We start from the raw sequence: 5992 nt of genomic DNA, 5'->3' as shown, positions 1-5992 counted from the left end.
TCCCTCCCTCCTACCCTCAGTGGCCCTGTTGTAACTGAGCAGCTACTGTTGGGTACTTAGAAAACATAAATTGTGTTATTGTAACACGTACTATCTCTGATGGTAAGTCACTGCCTCCCCAGTCCCTCCCTCCCCTGCCAGAACCAGGGAGGCCCCTCAGGGCAGTGAGCATCCCCTTTGGGCTGGCGTCTGGAAGGACACAGCCTGGAGGGAAAGCCCCCAGGTCTCGGCCAGGCAGCTGCCCACGTCTCTCATTTACTTGCTTCCCCTCAGAACCTCAGAGCTCCTCGTGGCCATGGAGGGAGGGAGAGCTGGTCAGAGCAGGTGGCAAAGGTGCAGAAATCAACATCAGGCCTGTGTCTTGGACAAGTGGTTTGGCTGCTGTAGCCCTGGGGTTTTGAGCTCTGTGTATTTAACCACAGCCTAATCCACTGGGAAGACGGCTAACAGCTTCCTCTATTATGCAATTTTTTTTCTTTGTCTCCATTACATAGTTCCTGTTTGGAATAAACCTTAATTCCTTTATTTCTCTATTAGGTGTTTTTAAATTTCAAGTATTAAATATTTCCAAATATGTCATCCATCCATCCATCCATCCATCCATTTATTCATCCATTTATTCATCAACAAATATTTCCGGTATTCCTATTGTGTGCCCGGCACTGTACTAGGAGGCAGAGATATAGTCATGAGCAAAATAGAAATGGGTTACCAGCCATGGAGGTTACTATTGTTCCACCTATTGTCCTCCCACCAAAATAAAAGAGTGCCCCCCCCCACCCCCAATAAAACACTTTTCTTTTTTGCCAAAAGGACATTCTCATTATAGAATTTCTGGAACACAGAAAAATAGAATCTTCAGCTCATTTGTAGCCAGATACTTGAACACAACCACTGTTTATTTAACATCTTGATGTTCCTGTTCTGTTTATTTTTTTTTTTTATTATGTTCACATTATCTCATTCTCATTATAGAATTTCTGGAACACAGAAAAATAGGATCTTCAGCTCATTTGTAGCCAGATACTTGAATACAACCACTGTTTATTTAACATCTTGATGTTTCTGTTCTGTTTATTTTGTTTTTTATTATGTTCACATTATCATAGAGCCATAAACTTAGTTCATTCAGTACACATGCCAAATAGTCTTAATCATTCTCCTTTGGTTGAGTAGAGAAATAGTTCCCACTTTTCTTCTCTAATTCTTTTCTTTCCTTGACTTTTAAAATTTTTTATTTAAAAATTTCAATTATAGTTGACACACATTATTATATTAGTTTCATGTGTATAGCATAGGAGCTGGACATTTTTGTAACTTACTGAGTGATCATCCCGATAAGTCCAGTACCATCTGACACTGTGCGTAGTTATTACAGTACCACTGACTATTCCCTGTGCTATCCTGCGACTCCACGCCTACCCTCCAGTGCTTTGCAGAACACCCTCAGACACCGGTGCTCTGATCATTGGAAGCGTGTTACCAGGAATGGGGAGAGGGCAAGGAGCAGTGGGATCGCCTCCATACTTTTGGGACCACAGATTCTCTAATCAGAGAGGAGACCCTGTCCTTTGGAGCTTTAGGTGCCTGTCCAGCTGTTGCTGCCACTGATGCTGTAGGTTTGCCCGGGAAACTGGGTGGAGAAGGACAGACAAAACAACAACAAAAATTAGATTCGCTCCACTCACTTTAACCCCTAGGAGCCCCCTTTTCTGCTCCTTTGACCAGAAATAGAGAGCTCCTCCTCCTCTCCCCTCCTCCTCTTCCTCCTCCCTCCTCTTCTTCCTCCTCCTCCTCCTCCTTTCCTCCTCCTCCTCCTCCTCTTCCTCCTCCCTCCTCTTCCTCCTCCCTCCTCTTTGTTAATCCTCACCCGAGGATGTTTTCCCATTGATTTTTAGCGAGAGTGGAAGGGAGGGGAAGAGACAGAGAGAAACGTCGATGTGAGAGAGACTCATCAATTGGTTGCCTCCTGCATGCACCCCGTCCAACTGGGGCTGGGCATCGAGCCCCCAACCCAGGCAAGTACTCTTGACTGGAATTGAACCTGGGACCCTTCAGTCTGCGCTCTATCCACTCAGTTGTCTTTGAGTTCAGGCTGGGAGATGCCAGTGAACAAGGGAAAAAGGAAAATTCACTGCTGGCTTGGTGTAGCTCCAGGCTCTGGTTTTCTTCCCCACACACCTGCCCCCATTTACTGCCCAGAGTCTCCAGTCGCTGGCCCCAGGCTAGAACAGGGATCTGCTCCCAGGTCAGTGCTCCTGAGGTGTCCATGTGGGAGAAAGCCACGGGCCATCGAGGCTTCACCCTGGTCTAGAAAGCTTGGCCCCATCACTTAATTGACATCACCCTGATGACCCCACTCCCACCCGCCCACAACCCCACCTCAGAAGCTAACACTGTTTTTATCGAGCACCTACTAAGCAGTCGATACTTTCACAGACCGTATCTCATATAATAACCCACACATTACATTTTACTGGTCCCATTTTATAGACAAGGAAGCTGAGGGTCAGAAAGGTCAGCTGACTTTACCCAAAGCCATGGAAAGAGATGGCTCTGGAATCAAATTCAGATCTGGGTGACTCCAGCACCCACATAGCTGCCGGCTGCATAAGCACCCAGTGTGGCTACCAAACTGGATCCTAGGAGCCCAGCCATGAAGACAGTCAGAGGACAACGGAAGAAACCAGGGAACTCTGTGGTTTTTTAAGAAAATTCCCCTCCCGAGGAGTGAGGATATTTTCCCATTGACTTTTTTAGAGTGGACGGGGAGAGAGAACAGAGAGAGAGAAACATCGAGGTGACAGAGACACATCGATTGGTTGCCTCCCACACACACATCCTGATGGGGAGCGGGGAGCGGACCTACAACCCAGGTACTGGCTTTGACTGGGAATTGAACCCGAGACCCTCCAGTGCAGGCTGACGCTCTAACCACTCACCACACCAGCCAGGGCACCAGGCACCTTGGGACTTTTTGGAACCTCTCCTGGTGCCCAGAGCTCACCCAAGGGGACGAGCCTGTGTGTTCTGGCCACGCTGGGCAATCCCCTGGGAGAGCCCTCCCCCCACCCTTCCCCATTGTTCCACTTCTGTGGGAACCTATGCACAGGTGACCCAGTCCGCCTCATTTGGATATACCAATACAGACGTCAAAGGGTACTTATTATTAATTAGGCCGAGCTTAAACCAAAACTAAGAAGAGAGAAGACACAGGAGACAAACAAAATGCAAGAATCACACAGATTTATTTACCAGAGAGCTGATGGGTTTCAGTCCTTGGCAGGCCACCCGGAGACACTCACTGACAGAGACACACGGAGGTCGTCAGGTACGCAGCTGCAGGTGCTCGGTCTCTTGACACGAAGAGAGGCCTCTAACAGTTTGGGCTCAGAAGCAGAGCAGGAACGGCAGTTTCCAGGGGCAAGGAGAACATCTTGTCTGTGGAGGGCAGACAGGCGTCTGACTGCTGCTGTGAGAGTCCTTCTTTTATACCCCATGGGTGGGCTTCTTCAGTGTCTCATATCAGTGTGCTCCGGTGGGGCCTTCTGGGCTTATCAGGATACACACGCAGGGAGTTACAAGGTACTTATCAGGGTCATACACACACACACACAAATTAAGTTCCTCTTCTAAGTAAAGTTAAAATTCACTCTAATAATAAAAAAATAATGGAATTTGCTTATGCTAACTTATACTAACTAAACTTATTACTATAACACCCGCCTCCACTGAGCAGGGCGACCATCACTCCCAGTGTCTCGGGCACATTCCTGTTTGTGCCCATTGCTCCCGGGTGTTGCTAGTTCACTGGGTGTTGCACTCTCAGAAGTGTCCCAGCACAGGCCCCACAGAGTCACCTATGCCTGGGGGACGCTTAGCCACGCCTCTGGCCACAGGCTCGGCCTTGTTCTCAGGACAGGACAGGCACTAGCCCAACAACCTCCACTCAGTGGCTCTCAACCTTCCTAATGCCGCGACCCTTTAATACAGTTCCTCATGTTGTGGTGACCCCCAACCATAAAATTATTTTCGTTGCTACTTCATAACTGTAATTTTGCTACTGTTATGAATCGTAATGTAAATATCTGATGTGCAGGATGTATTTTCATTGTTACAAAGTGAACATAATTAAAACATAGTGATTAATCACAAAAGCAATATGTAATGATCTATGTGTTTTCCGATGGCCTGAGGCGACCCCTGTGAAAAGGTCGTTCGCCCCCCAAAGGGGTCGCGACCCACAGGTTGAGAACCGCTGCTCCACATGGACCAGGAGATATTTCCTGAATCCTCCTCCAGTCTCTTCTCCAGCCTGGAAAATCCCCGAGGGAAAATGCCCACTGCTTCGGAACCCAGAGAACTAGGTGCTCCGCTGGCCACTTCCAGCAAACTATTTAGACCGTGTGAGCCTGCGTTCCTTCCTCCGTGAAATGGGTGCGATAAACATATTTTAAGGCGGTTGAAAGGTCCGATGAGGGAAAGAATGTAAAGCGCGCGGCACAAATGGCAGTTTCCCCTTTGGAAGGGGGACAAGCTAGAGGCTAGGGACGCAGGAGAAGGTGCTGGGAGGGGTGGAGCCCTCATCGGTGGACAGCAATGTTGCTGGAACACGTGTTCCTTGATCACATGCTAAGGTCTTAATGAAAATGCATTTGGATTCCTGGTCAAGGGCACGTATCTGGGTTGCAGGTTGGATCCCTGCCCCCAGTCGGGACGTGTGTGTGTGTGTGTGTGTGTGTGTGTGTGTGTGTGTGTGTAAGAGAAACCAATCACTGTGTCTCTGTCCTGTTGATGTGTCTGTCTCCCCTTCCACTCTCTCGGGAAAATCAAAGGGAAAATGCAGCTCAGTTGTAATTCTGCAGAGAAAAGAACCCAGAACCTCACTCATCTTGATGTTAGCAGTGCCTGACTGTGGGTGGTGAAATTGTGGGTGATTTTCAGTTCTTTTATTTTTATAAACGTTTTTCAACTTTCTGAATTCTGTATGTGTGTGTGGGTGTCCTATACTCAGAGGAAATCAAACAGTGTAGAAACAGACCATTGTAAGAACTGTGGCTTTTGGTGCATTAGAGAGTTACTCTGGGTTACCGGGTCTTGACTCCCCAGGGGTCAATGCAGGCGCCGGGATGGACATCAGGAATGTGCAGAACGTGTGTGTGTTCATTTGCACAGAAAATGGCCACCCTGTTCCCCCACCTGGGCCCTTGCCTGGCTCTCCTTGGGGCCCTGGGGCTGGATCTGAGGCGTGAGGACCAGACTCGGGGCAGAGGTGGAACTGCCCCAGGGAGGGGCCAGTGCAACCAGGGAGGACACAGCTGCTGTGAAAGGACCACCAGGGCCTCCTGCGCAGGACCCACCCCTGCTCTCCTGGCCTGAGCCCAGTCTCCACACATCTCAACAGACATGAGTCAGTGAGGGCGGGTACAAGCTGACATGGTGGAGGGGCAGCCGCAGAGGGAAAGAGGCCAGAGTGGGTTTGGGCACTCAGTAAGAATTTAATGAATAAATGAATGAGTGAATGAATGAATTAAAGGATGGGCGGGGGAAAAAAAACCCGACCAGAATCCTTTGGGGTCAGAGCAGAAGCCGGTCCCCTGCTTAAATCGGAGACATCTCCTTAGGGCCACCCAGGTCTTGAGCTCCCCAAGGGATAAACTGAGGCCTCTGCTGTGATTGCTTCGCTGCCCAACCTCTTCCTCTGCCCCGTGCTGCCTTTGCCACCCCTCAGGGTGTTTTCAAGGGCACACCCAGCTCACCGCCTGCACAGAAATCTCCCTCCGAGCCCGGTTCCTGGAGAACTCGACCTAAGACAATGTCCTAACTGTCATACGAGGACGGGTATAAGAGGTGTAACTCACAGTAACACATGTTCTGTGCATGTCGCTGCTCAGCTGTGACTGCACCAGGACCTGGCAGCTTCGGCCTCTGCTGGGCTGGTGAGAAATGCGTATCTCAGGCCCCACCTCTGACCTGCAGGAATTTGAATCTG

General features: G+C 49.3%; 1 long non-coding RNA gene across 1 annotated transcript in view; it reads right to left on the bottom strand.

Annotated features, from left to right (window-relative positions):
- The window catches only part of LOC106727293, a 9553-nt gene extending 5874 nt beyond the window's left edge, over positions 1 to 3679 (bottom strand). Inside the window, exons 1-2 of the long non-coding RNA XR_001363462.1 lie at positions 3256 to 3679; positions 2233 to 2241 (exon numbers count right to left, since the gene is read on the bottom strand). This is a non-coding gene — a long non-coding RNA (uncharacterized LOC106727293). The remainder of the gene's footprint in view (positions 1 to 2232; positions 2242 to 3255) is intronic.
- Between the last annotated feature and the right edge of the window lie 2313 nt (positions 3680 to 5992).

Source organism: Myotis brandtii, unplaced genomic scaffold, assembly GCF_000412655.1.
Source record: "Myotis brandtii unplaced genomic scaffold, ASM41265v1 scaffold4, whole genome shotgun sequence".
Classification (NCBI taxonomy): domain Eukaryota; kingdom Metazoa; phylum Chordata; class Mammalia; order Chiroptera; family Vespertilionidae; genus Myotis; species Myotis brandtii.
The sequence above is the reverse complement of the archived record's forward strand: the minus strand, read 5'-3'. Positions and strand labels throughout refer to the sequence as shown.